The sequence below is a fragment of the Aythya marila genome (assembly GCF_965140915.1).
Source record: "Aythya marila genome assembly, chromosome: 1".
Lineage (NCBI taxonomy): Eukaryota > Metazoa > Chordata > Aves > Anseriformes > Anatidae > Aythya > Aythya marila.
Genome location: NC_139042.1, coordinates 34,688,984 through 34,706,108, shown reverse-complemented (window position 1 = coordinate 34,706,108; position 17,125 = coordinate 34,688,984).

Here is a 17,125-nt window from a genome sequence, read left to right as displayed (position 1 = left end):
TGAAAAATAGTGATTTATTTATTTATTTATTTTACTGTTTTCATTGTGTTTCTTTCCTCAATCAGCCTTTTGGGACATACAGAGGTTACACTTTTTGTGGGTGACATTTTTCCCATGTTCTTTTAGAGGTATATTTATAAAACTTAACTTTAAGAATCAGCACAAAAATAGATAACTTTAGAGGGTTACCTGTTAACTTCAGATCTAAACTACCTCTCTCAAGACAGCTGTTTGCTTGAAACAGCATAACATAACAATCCATAACAATCACAAGAATTCAGAGGATCAGTTTCCCATCCTAACCCATTTCTAACCCTTATCAGAGGTCTGGCATTGTTTCTATATCCAGATCCTCAAACATGCTCTCGGGCTTACTACTTTATTTCTATCACTTTCTTCTGAGAGTCAGTAACACAGTTGAAGACTACAGCTCCCACAGAATTTGCAGTTTCAGAGTTTTACCAGGGTTTTGTGGGTATCCAGTGTACTTCTTTGAGGACTTGAAGCTGTTAAAGAAAAAGATAATTTTTTCACAGAATTTCTTAAAACAAAAATAGTCATCTATACTCCCTACATCATCAAAGGAAAGTGAAGATGCTTGGGTTCTGAACCCATGTCCATCATCACTAATGAGTATTTTTAGCAGACAGATCAAAGACTTACAAGAGGCAGGGATGGAGACTGCATTCCCTCAAATCTACACAATGGAACCCCTTTGATAAGTTTGTTCATAGCTGGTCGGGTAAGGAGAAATACATGCTGTCAGTATTGCTTAAGAACAGTAACCTGACTGACAGCATGACTATCGCAGGAGGCACTAGACATAAGACTAATTATTCACAAGCATGGTAGCTTGAAAGGATATAATACAACCCTTAATAAATATGTCTTTCAAACTCTAAAGCTGTTTGTTCTGTAAATTGTGTGCTTTTTGGTTCCTGTGAAATATCTTGTCTTCATCATCCTCTTATTTCTTATCAGCCTGGACTCAAAACCGTTATGTACTTGGACTTCAGTGTATGCCATTCCCCCAAAATATTATTTCAAACAATTTGAATTAATACCACAGATTATTATATGCATACTAATCAATGAAGTTAGAGAACCCAAAGAGCATCACATAGATTCTAGAGGGGACTTTGGGCTGAGTGGTTTGTGTCACATAAGACCAATCTATTCTGGAAGGAGATAGCTCTGAAGAATATGAACGAGAGCCAGTCTGTGCCTCAAAGTACAGGATTGGACTCGACCATATTTTGTTTAGTAATATAGACATAGTCTGTGTGGTCTGGGTTAGGGAGCATACATATAAGTGCATTTAAAGAGGAACAACTTTTCCTAAAGTATTAGACAACAATATCTTTAAATGACATTCTTTAGCAACTCCATTATTCTATGACCTAACACATCATGAGAGAATATTACATTTTAGGGTGAATTTTTCAAGCACCAGAATGAAAGTAATAGTTAAAGAATAGCAACAGCAAACCAAGAACAAAAACAACAAAATGCAAAAACATACATATGCAATGCCTAAACATTCTTCTTGACATCTAAATGTTTATAGTCTCTGTACAGCCTTAAACCGTTGATGACAAGAGATGTCCAAAACCAAAATTATAGAAAGAGCATGGTACTGTAAAAAACATAGCAACTGCAGAAATATTCCCTAAGGATTAGTTTAAATAATGATGCATTCATGTTGCATAAGCAAATATAGTCGTCAAATATTTATGAATAGACTAAATGAGAATCCATCTAGAATCTTTGTTAGAAACAAAGCAGCACCAGGAAGTCTTCCATGTAGCTCTCTGATTACATCAGTCTGTGAACCTACTGACATTCTGGATCAAACCAGGAGTCTATCATAATGCAGAGAACTACTGTCTCTAATTTCTCTATCAATTCAATAAATAGCATAACCAAATTACTATGTTTTTGTACGTATGATCCTATTTAGTAGAAAGGATTTTTTTTCTTTATGTACATAAATGTATTAAACTATTTTATTGGCATTGACTATAGATTCTTATTTTTAAAGAAGAATGGTTGATAAGATTGAATAATGCTGTCATAATTTTACTTTAAATTATAATTCTAATGTTGTCTGCTTAATGTTCACTGAATGTTCCCACTGAATGCAGGTTATGGACACAAATTTTCAAAGGTAACTGTTATGCAAGCTTAGAGGCATTTATTTAGGAAAACCTGTGCCATTTACATTTCTGCATGGCAAATTTTCAGAAGATAACCCACAGCCACAAAATTATTCTTAAATTTCCACATTCCTGTCCTCAAATTTTACAGTCTGCAATACCATCTGTCAGAACAGAAGGCTCTGTGGTGAAAGAAAGTGAAAACATTAGATATGGATCTAAGATTTGGGTCAGAAGTCTGAAAAGAAGGACCAAAAGGCAGAACCTGTTCCTGATAGAGCCTATGTTGAAAGAATGTTCTTCAGTGAAAACTGTGGACAGGCTGATGCTGTAATATATGCATATATACAGCTACCTGGAATCTTGGTTTAAAAAAAAAAAAAAAAAAGCATATTGGACATTAGATATATTTGTTTACAGTCCATTTCTATTTGTAGTAAAATGCTGTGGTGGTTTTACCGTGCTGGGCAGCTAAACCCCACAACCGCTCTCTCACTCCCCCTCCTTTAGATAAGGAGGGGGAGAAGTAAAGCAAAGAACAACTCACGGGTTGAGATAAGGATAATTTAATTAAAGGGAAATAATTATAATAATTAAATAAAGACTACCATGAACTAAACAACTTAACTAAGGGGAAAATAAAAGGGAAAGGGGAAAAAGGGAGGAAAACAAACAAACAAAATAAATGAAAGCTATATGGAAGTGCAGAGGAAAGAAATTACTCTCTACTTCCCACAAATGAGCGATGATTGACCACGTCCTTGAAGCAAGGCCTCAACGCACGCAGCCGGTGTTCGAGAGGAGGACCGACGTCTTCTCAACGAGAGCCCACCCCTCCCCTCTTCTTCCTGTTTCCACCTTTTATTGCTGAGTGTGACACCACATGGTATGGAATATCCCTTTGGTTGGTTTAGGTCAGCTGCCCTAGTGATGTTTCTCTCCTCACTTTTTGCCCACCCCCTAGGAGGGTTAGAGAAAGGCCCAATGCTGTGCCACTGCTGCTCAGCAGTAGACACAACACTGGTGTGATAACACTGCTGTTCCAGCTACAAGTACAGACTACGGCACTGAATGGGCTGCTGCCGGGAAAGTTAACATTCCAGCCAGACCCAGTACAAATGCAAAATGAAATAAGGGTTCATTTAATCTCATGTGGAATACCAGGCCACTTATGGTGCCATATAAGATAGTACATGTGTATATATATATATTATTATTATTATTATTATTATATATATATATATTATTTTTTTTTCTGAGGTTTTGTATCTGGACCTCCCTGTAGGAATCTATGAAGTACATATTTAGCTAAATTCTGTACCTGGTTCTCATCTATAATTGTTTTAATACATAAGAAAGGGACTACAAAAGGGAGGAAATAAACACTATTTCATAGTTGCTTTTCTCTTTGTGGCCAAAGAGCAAAACACAAGAGGAAGATGGAAGGAAAAGAAAAAAAATAAAAAAGTAGTTAAAACATCTGAAAGGCTGAGAAAAAGTTGCTGAGGAATTTTCATAGTTTTTGCCTACAGAAAGAAATTTGATGCTAATGAGGAAGGCAGACAGCAGTTGTCAATTTCCTAAGCACTGGAACCTCCTCCTTGGGTGCTAGAGGTTCCCATCTATCACAACTGTAACTGCACAACTAAAGAGGACCTTCTTCATAATTAATACAAAAAAGAACATATTTGCAAAATATTCCACTTTCTATTTCTTTTTCTTTCTTTCTTTCTCTCTCTCTTTTTTTCTCTCTCTTTTTTTTTTTTTTTTTTTTTTTTTTTTTTTTTAATGAAATAACTTACTCCATAGATAAGTCTGTTATTCTGGAACATCTTTTTCATCCTAATGTTAGCACATCTTCTTGAATGTTTATTAAAGTTTCAAGAAGTAGTCATGCAAATTAGCCTAAATATCTTATTTTGCCTTAGCACCAGATTTCTGTTAAAACAGAACAAATCATTACATTCATTCATCATCATTTGGATGTGAGGTTCCAGGATGCCAAAAGCAGTAAACACTTGTGGAATCTACAATAATTGAGAGCAACAGTAAATTACATTTTAAGTGCTCATCAAGGTGAGAACAAGGCACTTCATGACTCTTCGTACATCCTTGTTAGGAATTTTGCCAAGCTAGAAGAATGCACAGGTTCATAGAAGTTGCTAACTTTAACCTTCCTATGAGTGTGTTTGTGCTGTACAAACTCAAGAGATTTTTTTTAGAGATACCTAACCAGTTTAAAATAAATATATATATAATAATATTTAATTGCCTTGGATGGAATACTAGCACTTTTCATACATGCTGCTGCTCTTCTCCAATTGGATCATTTAAAATGCAGTGGATACCTGCTTTGTTTCCTTTAGAGTTCAGACAGGATGAGATGTATTTTGCTGTGGTTTGCTACAAGAAGAGTTCCCTCTAAGGCATAGCATCAATGTCTTAGCATTGAATATTGCCAATAAAGCAGCTGTTGCTTAGTTTGTCAACATATGCATATGCTATATAGCTAGTAGAAACACCATCATAGAAAAACTGGCTTGTTTAGAAGGTTCGCTTTTTTCACAGTTCTTCCCTTATGCAAAGAAATTCATTTGAGTGAAGAAGTTTGCCTTTAGTACTAACAAGGCACATTAGCAGGGTACAAATTTTGGATTATACTTTAGCTGGAACACCATTATGTGGTCCTGCTAAATTCCGTTACCATACTAGTTATAAAATATACTCGATCTCCTCATGTCAGAGTCAAGATTCAAACTTATCCACAGTAAATTAAATTGTGTGCTGCTCCTTTGTGCATGCTACTTCAAATTTTGCAAATATTCCACTGTGCATAAAATTAGGTAATTTTGGTCAATGAAGTCCTAAAGAGTCAAAGATGTATCTTATCTGTCCATCGGTATGTTAACCAAGATAGGAAGAGTTTGATCCCTCATGCCTAGTCTCCATTTTCTTCTTTAGTGTCTGTGGAATATAAAAAATATAGAGAGGGAAGGGAGATATCCTGTTTCTAAAAATTCCTGTTCTTATAGAAGGAAGTTTTTTGTTGTTTGTTTGTTTGTTTGTTTATTTTCTTCTGACTGCTCATCTGTCTGTATTGTACTGCAGGTGGCTCCAAAGCAGTACAGGCAGATGGTAATAATTACTCAAAGACTTTCTTTATATATGAGGCATCTAGGGAAAACATATGCATTAAGAATACAATGATTTGTAAAAATGTGTATGGAACCCTGTGTTACGCTGAATGCAAATTGCGTTTCTAAGCTGCACAGGTCCTTGTTGAGTGTGGTCATATATTCTCAGGTGACTTAGATAAATCTTCAGAAAGCATAATAGACACAGAGATCCATTTTGAGATACTCTGAGTGGAAATTGCTTCCCCTTTCATTTTCTCAGCAAAGGAGACAAACGGCTTTAGAAAAAAAAAAAAAAAAAAAAAAAAATTGAAAGGTTTTGTCCTATACAGATAAAAATCCAAGGCCTCCCACATATGTTATTTCTTCTCTTTTCACTTGGCATGGTTTGGTAAATTATTAAGTTGGCTGAGTGTTAAAGCTATTTAAACCAGGAATATCAGGCATAAATGTTACCTATATATATATATATATTTGTTTGGAAAATCTAGTTTTCTCTCTCCCAGTTCTCCCATCGTTCTCCTTGTTGTCTTAAACAAAAATCTTATGGACATCACTTCAGGAGAAAAAATACTGTCAGAAAAAAATGCAACAATAAGATAATGCCATTGAACATTTGAGATAGTGCTGGATGCTTATGTTTATATAGTTAATCCACAGGTTTCTAAACCCCAACTGCAGTAAGTGAGACCTATTAGCATAAATTGTAGAGTCTAACTTAGCAAACACATATTTGGTGTCCTGGAAAACACAGATAAGTGGAAACAAGTTCAGATGTGGTAACCATTTGCTTGATCTATTGATTAAATCATTGAGAGTGATGACCGGATATAAACCAAAAACAGTATGTTTAGTCATTTCAGCTTTAGAATAAATGTTTATGTCTAACTTTTTTATGAGTTTTGTTTTGGGGAGGAATTGGAAAGATCAGTTTCTGTTATCAATTATTCTCTCTTTATTGACAGTGAGATTCTAATACTGCTGTGCCCAGTTTATAGGTATTTTTTTATGAAAATGTAACCTGTGACAAAGAAAAAATGTTGTTATAAAGATGCAGAAGAGCATAACTAAACTCAGTTGTTTATTTGTTATACTGGGAGAGAAACTGTTAGGAAATTGTGCAAACATTTTTCACAGAGTAGGAAAGGAAATGCAGATCCAAATGCTGTCAACATTTCTGTCAGGATGATTCTAATAGGTTGTTATCAGATGGTGAATTTAGTGACAAGCTAGTGGAAGGTGTATTACCCTTTTTAGCCTTTTGATGCATCTCATAAGGATCCTAAGAGTATTGTGTCCCAGTGGGGGTATCAAGAACCACAGAAGCTCTCTACTGGGGCTGGAGGGGCAGTGCATTCCAGGGCTCATTCCCTTACTAAATGCAAATCTTGGGATGTCCACCAGTCTGTGGACATCTATGCCTTTCCATTTCTCTTCCAGATCCTTAATTTAATAATCTCAGCCACATTGCAACCCAAGCTGCCCTTTGTGACTGCCACCAAATTCTATATTTATGAGCAGCAGGAGTAGGTACCACCCCTAGGCCAACCCTCCAGTATTTGCATTTGAAAATTGTTACCAGAGTAGTCTAGTAAATTCCTGGACTTCCTGTCTAATCCTGTATTGCCCTCCTAGCATATTTCTAGCTTGTTGAAAAACCCCATAAAGGCAAGAACTTCTGATCTGGACACCTCATATAATGAAGGAGAAAGTCTCATTTACTAAATTTACAAGAAAACTCTTGTGAGTTTTCCCCACATTCCCAGTGTTCCTTCTCACTCTGGTTTTGAAAAAAAAAACACTCTTAAGAGGAGTTAAGAGTTTTTTTTGAAGAAAAAAAAAAGAAAAAAAAAAAAAAAACTCTTAACTCTCTCCATTTTCATGCTAAAGTTCTGCATAAAAAAGGTCCTTATTCAGAATATCATGCACTTTCTTCCCAAATAGCTAGCATCCACCTGCAACTATCTTCCAACCAAAAGTGCTGTGATCTTCAGAGCAGTGTAGACAAAGTCAGGGTCCTGGATTTCAGAGTTTTTAGGCTATGGTGCGTTTTGGTTTTGTTCTTTATGATTTTTATTTTTTTATTTTTTAAATTTTGTAATTATGAGAAATCAAGAGGAGGGAGTTGTCCACATCAGTTTTGTTTGCATCAGTTTTGTTTATGTCAGTTAGGAAAGAATGAACTAGACTTCTCTTTAGATTGACTGGGAGTAATTTGAAGTGTGGAACTGTGTGTTTCTTTCTTTCTTTGTAAAGCTTGTTGTTTTACTGTTTTATTATTAAAAAATAATAATAAAGATACTGACAACTATTCTTTGAGATGTGATTTATGTACATGCTTTACATATACAAGTGCTGAAGTATTCAAGACCAATAATGTTTTTGCCTTAATGTTGCCAGTTTTAGTGAAATCTGTGTTCTTAGCAGCCAAAAGCTTTGACTTTTGAAGATGCCCTAAGATGTAAGGTCAGAGAGTAAAATAATCTGATTTCAGATTGTAGCGTTTCTCTGTTTGTACATGATATGAATACATGGTCAGTGGGAGACTAAAATTTTACAAGGCTTTTATTCTATTGTTATTGTCTATCTCTTATCAGAGATCCTAGACACATTTAATGCCCAAATGAAAGGATTTTTTTTACTTACCAAATACTTCTGGCACAAGTGAGTGCGTGCTTTATAGCAATTCTAGGAAAATAAGTGCCTGCTTTGTAATATTTTGTAACCATTTTTCATATATGTGGCAAATACATAAACATTAATTATAATGAAAGTTCCTTCATGAACAGAATAAGCTTGTTATTATCATCATCATCAGATAATTATAATTGTGTATTCAAGTTTTCTTTGTTGTTGTGTTTATTTGTTTGTTTCTTTCTTTTAACAATGGTAGTGATACAATCACAGCATTTGTGGAAAAAACTTCAATTTTTCTCAGAGAATGTGAAATCTTTCCTTGGATAATATAATAATCCAAATTGAAGTGTGGTGCAAAAATCCTCATGAGCAAATATAATTTATCTAAAAGAATTACAATTGAGCCATTAACAATCAATGCCATGCTTTTTAACTCTGATCCAAAAACAAGAAGCTCAGGGCAAGACAAGGTTTCCACTCTTCAAACAAGATGGCAATAGAAATCTAGCTTTGGATGACCCCACCTGGGGCACCAATTTTAATTTCTGCCACCTCTGGCAGTCTTGTAATAGATGTTCAGGACCACAGAATGTAGAGATGACAGAACGTTTGATAGTGGTCCATGTAGATTTTGTACAAAATTTTCATTTCACATATTATAAGACGGGGGAAAATAAGAACAGAGCTCATGTCATGAGCTCTGAAAAGGCTCTGAAAACTTATCAGGTGAAATAATTTAAATAAATATTGATTAGTTTAATGTTGGCTTAGAAGGATAGTATCACCTGGTAAACAGTCCAGTTTACTTAGTAGATTTAATTGTGTTTTCCTTGGACACATCCCAAGAATTGACTAGGGTGAGCTCCACTTAGTTGATTTGATCTGGCAAAAGTAGATACTGTAACAAAATAGATTTTGTGTACACTGAAAATGCAAGCATTTTCTAAGCTATGAAGCTCTTGTGGTCATTTATAGCTTACAAAGTTTTACTGTCTACCATCAAATAAATTACGGTGCCTTAAAACTAAGTAATCCTGCATTTTCCCTACCATGGGAATGGTATGGAAGTTGTAACATTATGTAAGCTATGTAAGAATAATTTTTGAATAAGTCAATTAATAATCTGGAAAAATATTTTTTTTTTAAAAAAGTGTTCTGTTAAAGGAAGTGCTGATAATAATCTGGTGCTTATATTTGGTTAAAATAAGGGCTTTTTATATACCTATCTAGATTTCTAGATTTTACAAGTATTTCCTCAATCTGCAAATAAAAGCAGAAAACTATTATAAGGGAAAAAAAAAAAAAAAAAAAAAAAAAAAAAAAAAAAAAAAGGTCTAGATGCCATTTCAATATTTGTAATTAAATGGACTGTCCAAAATCATATAATCATATTACAGATGAACATGAAAATGGAAAACTTTCAATTAAATAACTGTGTAGTAAAATGGAAATACTTTTTTTTTTTTTTTAACCGGTGAATATGTCTACAAAAGCATTTGGATCAGAATGTAATTTAGCTGAACATTTGGCTCAGTTTTAAATCTTTCACTTTCCTGTGATTCTTTTTTTGATGTCAGACTTTTAAAATTTTAATTTCTGCATTCCATTAAAAGCCACCTTTTTCATGATGCTGTTTTCTCTACTTGCTTAGAAACACAGAAGGGAGTATATTCGCTGTTACAATTTAAAAGAACTTAAAGTCCTCGGCTTCTATGGGGACTTCACTGTCACACCTATTCATGTTCTATTGTGAATGTCAGGTGCTACTTTTGGTACATAGCACAAAATAAAAATCAAGCATTATCAAACAGCTTTTATACAGTTTTTTTTTTGTTGCCACAAAAATATAAATGATTTTGAATATTTGACATGGAAAGGTCAAATTATCTTAAATCAAGATCAGTAGTTTCAGTGATACACTGTCTATTTATCTAAAATTCTATTAAGAATATTCTTTCTGCCAGAAAATTTGGACTTTGAAAAATCCATAGTTTAAGCAACTATCTGAATCATATAACAAGACTGAATTACACCAGGTGGTATTCACTGATATATTTAATAATGTAAGAAAGATGCCAACCCTGACAAAATGTGTTAGTCTGAAAATAAGGCAAAAATTTTTTTTAAGGCTATTTTACTGGAAAGCTGGCTAATGAAAAATATTGCTTATGGATTGAGGAGACCCATCAAGTAGATTTATAGCAGACAACATTTATCAGATCTCAAGTATTTTAAAAAGATTTGAATGCTTATACAATAAGCAGTGTGACTATTGTCTCTTCAGTACAATGAACGCAATAAAAAGAAGAAGAGTAAGTTCTGACATTCAGACTTGCATGGTAAAGGGCTTCTTGTGTAGTAAAACTCTTAAGCTGGGTATGCTGTTTCTTGAGCTTTTACAGGCACAGTTATGTCTGGACCACCACCTGGATGTTTTGCAAGCTCCACAATTCAAAGAGATACTGCTTGGGGGATTAAATGCTGTGAGTCAGATTCAGTGAATCCAAATCCCAGCAGAAGTTTGGCAGTGGACTGAGTCAGTTCTGAGAATGCCAACATTAATGGCTGAGGGCCAAATACTAATCTCAGATGCATGGTACGCGTCTCCTCCTGTCTTGATTAAGCCAGGTCTCTGACCTGAACACACACAATGCATAACAGAAGATTTTCTAAAACATATGTTAATTCCAGTGCTATACATCTTAGTTGAAAATCTGTTGGTTTTTGTTTGTTTGTTTGTTTTAATTTTATTATTATTTGATGAAGAAAATTAAAAAAAAAAAAAAGAAGGAGGGGAAGATGAAAATGAAAGTTTTGCTAATAGCAACCACACTGTTTTACCCTTCTGTCTGCTTCCTAATCTCATATTCTCCTATTTCCAAAGGACTCAGTCTGTACCACCCCAGAAACACCACAAAATCAAACTAGCAGTAGAAGTAGCACAGGAAAAATATTTTTCTTTTTAGGACATGACAGGATTCTGAAAACTCACAAGTATTTACTCTTTAAGCTAATTTTGCAGTGTTGTAAAACAACATGCAAACTGCAGGGTAGAGAGAAATAAGAGAGTCAGCATAGCAAAACTCGATTAGAAAGTTTGATTTGATTATCTGTTCCTTATTTGCATCACACTGCTGTTTCACTTGGAGATACCTGACTGGAATATTTTCACTGCAATCTGAGCATGAAAACTGAAGCTATCGGCAGAATACCAGACTGCGGGAAACAGACAGCATTTTAGGCTGGAACATTCTAGCACGCAAATTGCTGCTTTGAAAATCACACTGCAAAGGTTTTCTCTTAATTTAGATGGAAAATGTCCAGAAAAAAATTGTTGAGTTTGAAGATGAGAAATGGGAGACTGAGGAGCTGAAAGGTACCGTACAAATGGTTTGCTGCAGTATCTTAATGTACTGGTCTTGAACTAGATGAACTTGACAGTGAATTCAGACAGATTAAGGAGAGTGAGAATCAGTCAGTTCCTGGTGGCTCTAAAAGTCACAACAAAAGAGACGATGGTTGTGTATTTATTATCTAAGAGCTACACAGAAGACCCTCTTGTACAATAATGATTAAAAAGGCTCAGCTACAGAGGTTAGCTTGAATAACAAGGAACAAAAACACCTGACCTTTCTTTTCTTAGAGGAAAGGCCATTAGTGGAATGACTGATTTTGTGCTTAACTTTTTACTTCTTTTCTTTTTGCTTTCTAATTCTCTATGTCACTTGAAACACCCCAATTTATTTTTAGCCATGGGATACTTAAACCAAATTCGGGAGGGGTAATTGTGAGGCTAATTAAAAAGTCCCATAGTATTGAATTTCACTTTCATTGAACTAGTTTTAGCCTTCACATTCTAGCAGGATAGACGTCAGAAATTATACTGCTTTTGATTATTTTCTAAATAAAAAGAAGAATAATTTTTTTAAATTATATCCCTATTTCCCTGAGACTTTTCCATCAAATAGAAATTAAAAATTGCAAGAAGACGTTGTCCTGCATCTGAAGTGTTGTAAAAAATAAGCCTCTCTCTTACATGCTGGAATCATATATGAAGTAGATGAGATTAGTAGGGCCAGAAATCTTAATTTATTTATTGTATAAGTGTAATGCCAGCCACCTCCTGTTTTCATTATACCAATCTAATGCCAGCCATTTCCTGTTTTCATTAGACTATTGTAATGCTAGGCTCCTACTGTTCTCATTAGTGCAGGACTGTGTAATGGCAACCACCTCATGTTTTCATTATAACAAAACTGTATGGTGCCAGCTGCCACTTATTTTACTTTACAGAATAGCATTTGAATGTAGTCCATACTCTTTCCAAAAGAATATACACAGGATTCTTCAATATCTAAGTTTTTCTAAAAAAAAAAAATAATAATTGAGAAACACCCTTACTGACTATTTTGTTACCAGAAGAATGACAGAGAAGTTATACAATATACAGAGAAGCTGGGGAAAGTGTTAAACTGTTGTGGAGCATGGTTAAATTCTAGTAACTGTTCCAACCTGAGTTTACGGAAGATAAAAAAGTTTGTTGTAGTAGTTAAAGGTCTGGATTTGATATCTTGGAAAAAGCAAGTTAAATTCCCAGCCCCAGCATGTATTACCTGTGTGGACTGCATAACCTATAAATTCTCAGTCTGATTACTCCAGCTGTGAGTGGTATGGAGATAATAAGATTTTCTCTGTCCAAAGCATTGGATTATTATTATGATTTTTTTTGCTGTTTTTGATTATTTTTTGTTATAAACTCTTCTAAATATGAATCGTTTTGATACCTATCAATAGTGATTTATAAGTACCTGTTATTCCTTCTTCATTGTCTTAAGTATGATTACAATGATATTACGTAGCACTAAGAACAACCTGATGATACAAAGATTTTCCATTGCAAGATCTTAAAAGCATAGCCTCACTGAAAGATGTAAGGATTATGTTACTAAAGTGCAGTTAAATCATGTTTGCATTGCAAATGAATTTAGCTATTTTTATTTATTTATTTTGTAGTAGGTATCATAATAACAATATATAGATAATTCTAAAAGTAATAGAGGTATGAGATGTTTTGAAAATATTTTGATTTACTAAAAAGTTGCAGTTTAAATGCTTAGGTTTTAGCTGATATTGAACATTACAGATGCCAAAAAGTAGCGCAGCGTCACTGCTCTGTAAAGGCTATGTAACATCTATGTAGATGTTCTGTAATATCATTGCAGTTAAATATGTGGTTTATGTAAGGGGGTTGTGACCTCAGGTCTATAATGTATGAATGAGTAGTGAATGAGCAAAGTCATGAGACAGAACCAACACATCTAATGGCACACACACATCTGCTGCCTCTGTTCAGAAGCCTTGGGAGCTTGAAGTGTTTGCCATCAGGCACAAAAAGCACCACAGCAAAAGCCCTTGCTCTGTACCTGACCAAAATTATCAGTTCTGCACAGTGACTTTGGTTTTACTTATTCATGTGATTCCAGCTTGTCATGTTTTATCTGTTGTATGTTTTAATGATTTATAGCATCACTGTAGTTTATGAGGAGAGGGAGAAAGCTCTGTGGACAGGTACCATGAAAATAAAATTTCACTGTTAAAAATTCTTTTCCCTATATTCACTTTGGAAGAAAACAGCTCTTCAAAAGTACTTTTTTTTTTTTTTTTTCCCATTTCTCCAGTCTTGATGGAAAAGTTGTGGTTTCATGAGAAGAAAAGTATTCTTTGTCATTCTCAGATTGCTGTATTATTAACATCACTGGATAGAGTAATTGACAGATGTGTATAAGTTTTGTTAAAATGATTAAATGCTTTGGAAATCATAACCTGTCAGTGTTCCCTGGGAAACAAAGACCTTTCCATCTGTTAGGGGACTCTGTAAATGAAAGTAATGAGTCACCTTTAAAATGACAGCTGTCACCCATAGGATTTGAGCTTTGAAAGAAGTGAAAAAAAAATATAAAGAAATATGTATAAACTGTTGATTTAAAAAAAAAAAAAAAATAATCTGTTATTATTTTGATCACCTCATTGTGGGCAGGGTGTAATTTGTCTGTGATCTTTAGTGTCTGAATTAGGTCCAAGTCAATAGGAAGACAGTTATGTTTAATGATGTTGCAGTTTGATAAGGCACTATATGTCTGCATATATCTGCACATTCTCTGTCAGTCTTCACAATGAATACAATTTTATGAGGATGGTGGCATGTGATAGCAGCACATTTGAAAATTACTTCTTCTGAGTTGTGAATGCCCAATAAAACAGAAACTAGGGGGTAGAAATGATGGAGAGCAGGATTTTTATTTTTGTGCACTTTGGTTTACCCACATAGACAGTACACCTGTATATTCATTATTTGTTTTAATAAAAGTAACTGACTTTTCACTCTTTTTCTTGTACCTTTTTTTCTCCTTTCTGACACATTATATGAAGTAAGGCAGGTGGATTCATACCATTTTCTGTGAAATAAAATGTAAATTTTGTTATGCAAATGAACCATAAGAACTGAATTAGACTGAGCAGAGGTGGTAAATCAGCAATTATACTGTGTATGTTTTTTTGTTTGTTTGTTTGTTTGTTTGTTTTTAATATAGCAAAATTCCATCTCAAAAGCTCAGATAAAATCCAACAAATCTGCAACACATTTTGGATGGTAATGTAATTCACCACTAGAAGAGAAATCCTAGGGCTGCCGTGCTTTGTTGAATCTGGTATACATTTAACCATCACTTTTGATGTAGTCTTTAAAGCTAAGGATGCTGAGCAAAGTGCTTTGAGTCAGCTGGTAACACAGTATATTAATTACTGCTTATAATAACTTCTATTTTTACATAGTTGTTGAGTATTTGTTCATGTTAAGCCAAATTAAGTCCTTGGTCTGTATTGATGATCATGATTAATATTTATGTTGCAGTTAAAAATGAATATGCTTTTAGCTTCACCAGCATTGAAGTCTTTCCGGATTATTTATAACATGAAACAAAAACAATAATTAAAGAAATTCACAAACTGAGCAAACGTGGTTCTTCAAATAAAATTTTAACCGAATTTTATCTGGCTGTAAAAATCCATTCTGTGCTAGCCAACTCATGAATTGAGTAAGGATTGGTCTTCCTCCAGACCACCCTCAAAGGTTTGGAAATGTGGACTAGTATTTTCTAATACACCTTACAAACACTCGGGATAAAGGAAAAAAAAAAAAAAAAAAAAAAAAAAAGAAAAAGTGAATAGGAGAGCTGGCAAGCACTTTCAGGAAGCTATGGGATTTCAGATTCGGCTGCAGCACCTGATGGCTCCTCACTAGTGAATGTTGTCATTGCCCAGTGAAGCTTTAATTTCTTCTAGGCAGGAGGTGATACAAACAGAACCTTAGTCTAGAGGAATTACTGGTTAGCAGTAGACCGGTCTCATTTTTACATTCCTGATCCCACATTAAGCACGGCAAACCTTCAGGAAAGTTTTTTGAAGATGAGCCCTCAATTCAAACATCCTAAAATTGTTCCTACTTCTCTCACTGTTGCAAGAAGTATATATATAGGGGGTCCCTGCCATTTTCCCTAGGTTGATAAGATCTAGTAAGTACTCTAAGTCTGCTCAAACCATCTTGTTCTATTTCCTTTTTTTCTTTTTTTTCTTTTTCTTGATTTCTGCCTCCAAACACATTTGAATTTGCAGTGGTTTTAAGTTTTAGCACTGCAGAGATTACTAATAATTGTTGGAGAACTTTAACAAGCATGCTTTTTATTTTTTTTTTTTTAATTATTTTTTTTCCCTGTTTCTAGATTCCTGTTTTAGTCTACTGGAAATGATGTGTTTAGAAAAGAATGGTGGTATATTTATAGTCATCAGCAGTGTTACTAAATTGAACTGTGGAAGAAAACTGTCCATGAACAAGGCTATATTTGCATCTTTCCTGATTTATTTATTTATTTACTGTCTTCTGGACACTATTTAAGAAGACTGTTACCTTTTCAAAACTTATGTGTTTTCTTTTTAGCGGAGTGCTTTGTCTTACTTTTGACATGTACAAAAAACACTGTCAACTAAACAAATGCATTTCCTGCCCACATTACATCCTTAAATCAGTCAACTAATCAGATTCTGCTGAAGTAGTATTGGTGCACTGAGTGGCAGAGTTGGTGTATAATGGGGAGCTGCTTCACTTACACAGTAGTGTGGTTGAGCAAAATTTATTATGGAAGCTGAGCAAAATTTATTATGGAAGCATAATTACCAGTCTTTAGAATCTCTTCCATAAGAAAATAGCACAAAAGAAGTCCAGAGTCTGTCTGGACAGGGTGTTTATTCTGGAGCCTTCCATTACTTTCACTTCTTTTCCACTGCAGACTTTGACCTGAGGCAGAACCTCAATGTTTTTAAGCAGTTTATGTTGTGGTCAAAGATAAAGGCTTCTTAACAGTTGTTAATCTCCCTTCTAAATCTCTTATAATATAATGGTACTGTAACATTATTAAAATAGCTTCACATTTATTCTTTTCTGCTATATTTACTAAATTCACTTGATGTTATACAAATGTTATTAAATGTTACAGCAATAGTTTGCACTCATTTTGTTTTCCACCTAGAGTGAGACATAAGGTTATAGATAATCATTCCTATGGCCAATATTGATTTAAGCATAGAAAGCCAAAGGGTATTGAGAATAAATACAATTTGTCATATGGTTTAAGACAGCTCCTAAAAATGTATTGATAATGAAATACATAGTTATGATCCATATTATGGTTAGAAGATATTGAATACATTAATTATCTAGAATATACATATCAGCTATTTAACTTCCTCATATTTTCAGTTTAAAAATACCAAAACAAAATAATTTTCACTGAAGATGAAATAGCTATATATTTAGTTATTATGGAAGCAATGATTTAAAGTTGACTAGTTTACTAATAATATTCTTCTCAACAGGATCTCCCATTGAACTCACAATAGTGATGGAGAATTTATCCATAAAAAGAAAAGTGTTTTAACTGGAAAATAAAAATATGGCTTTTATATGTTTTAGCAAATATAATATGATCAAATTTTTAAACAAGTAGAATTCTGAGAAATAAATGGAATTCTTATGTACAGAATATCTTTTTTTTTTTTTTTAATTGTATGGTAGTATATGAATTCTCTATACAAGACAAATTTGCAATGTAAAATATTTAAATGGACATAAAAAATGAGGAAGTG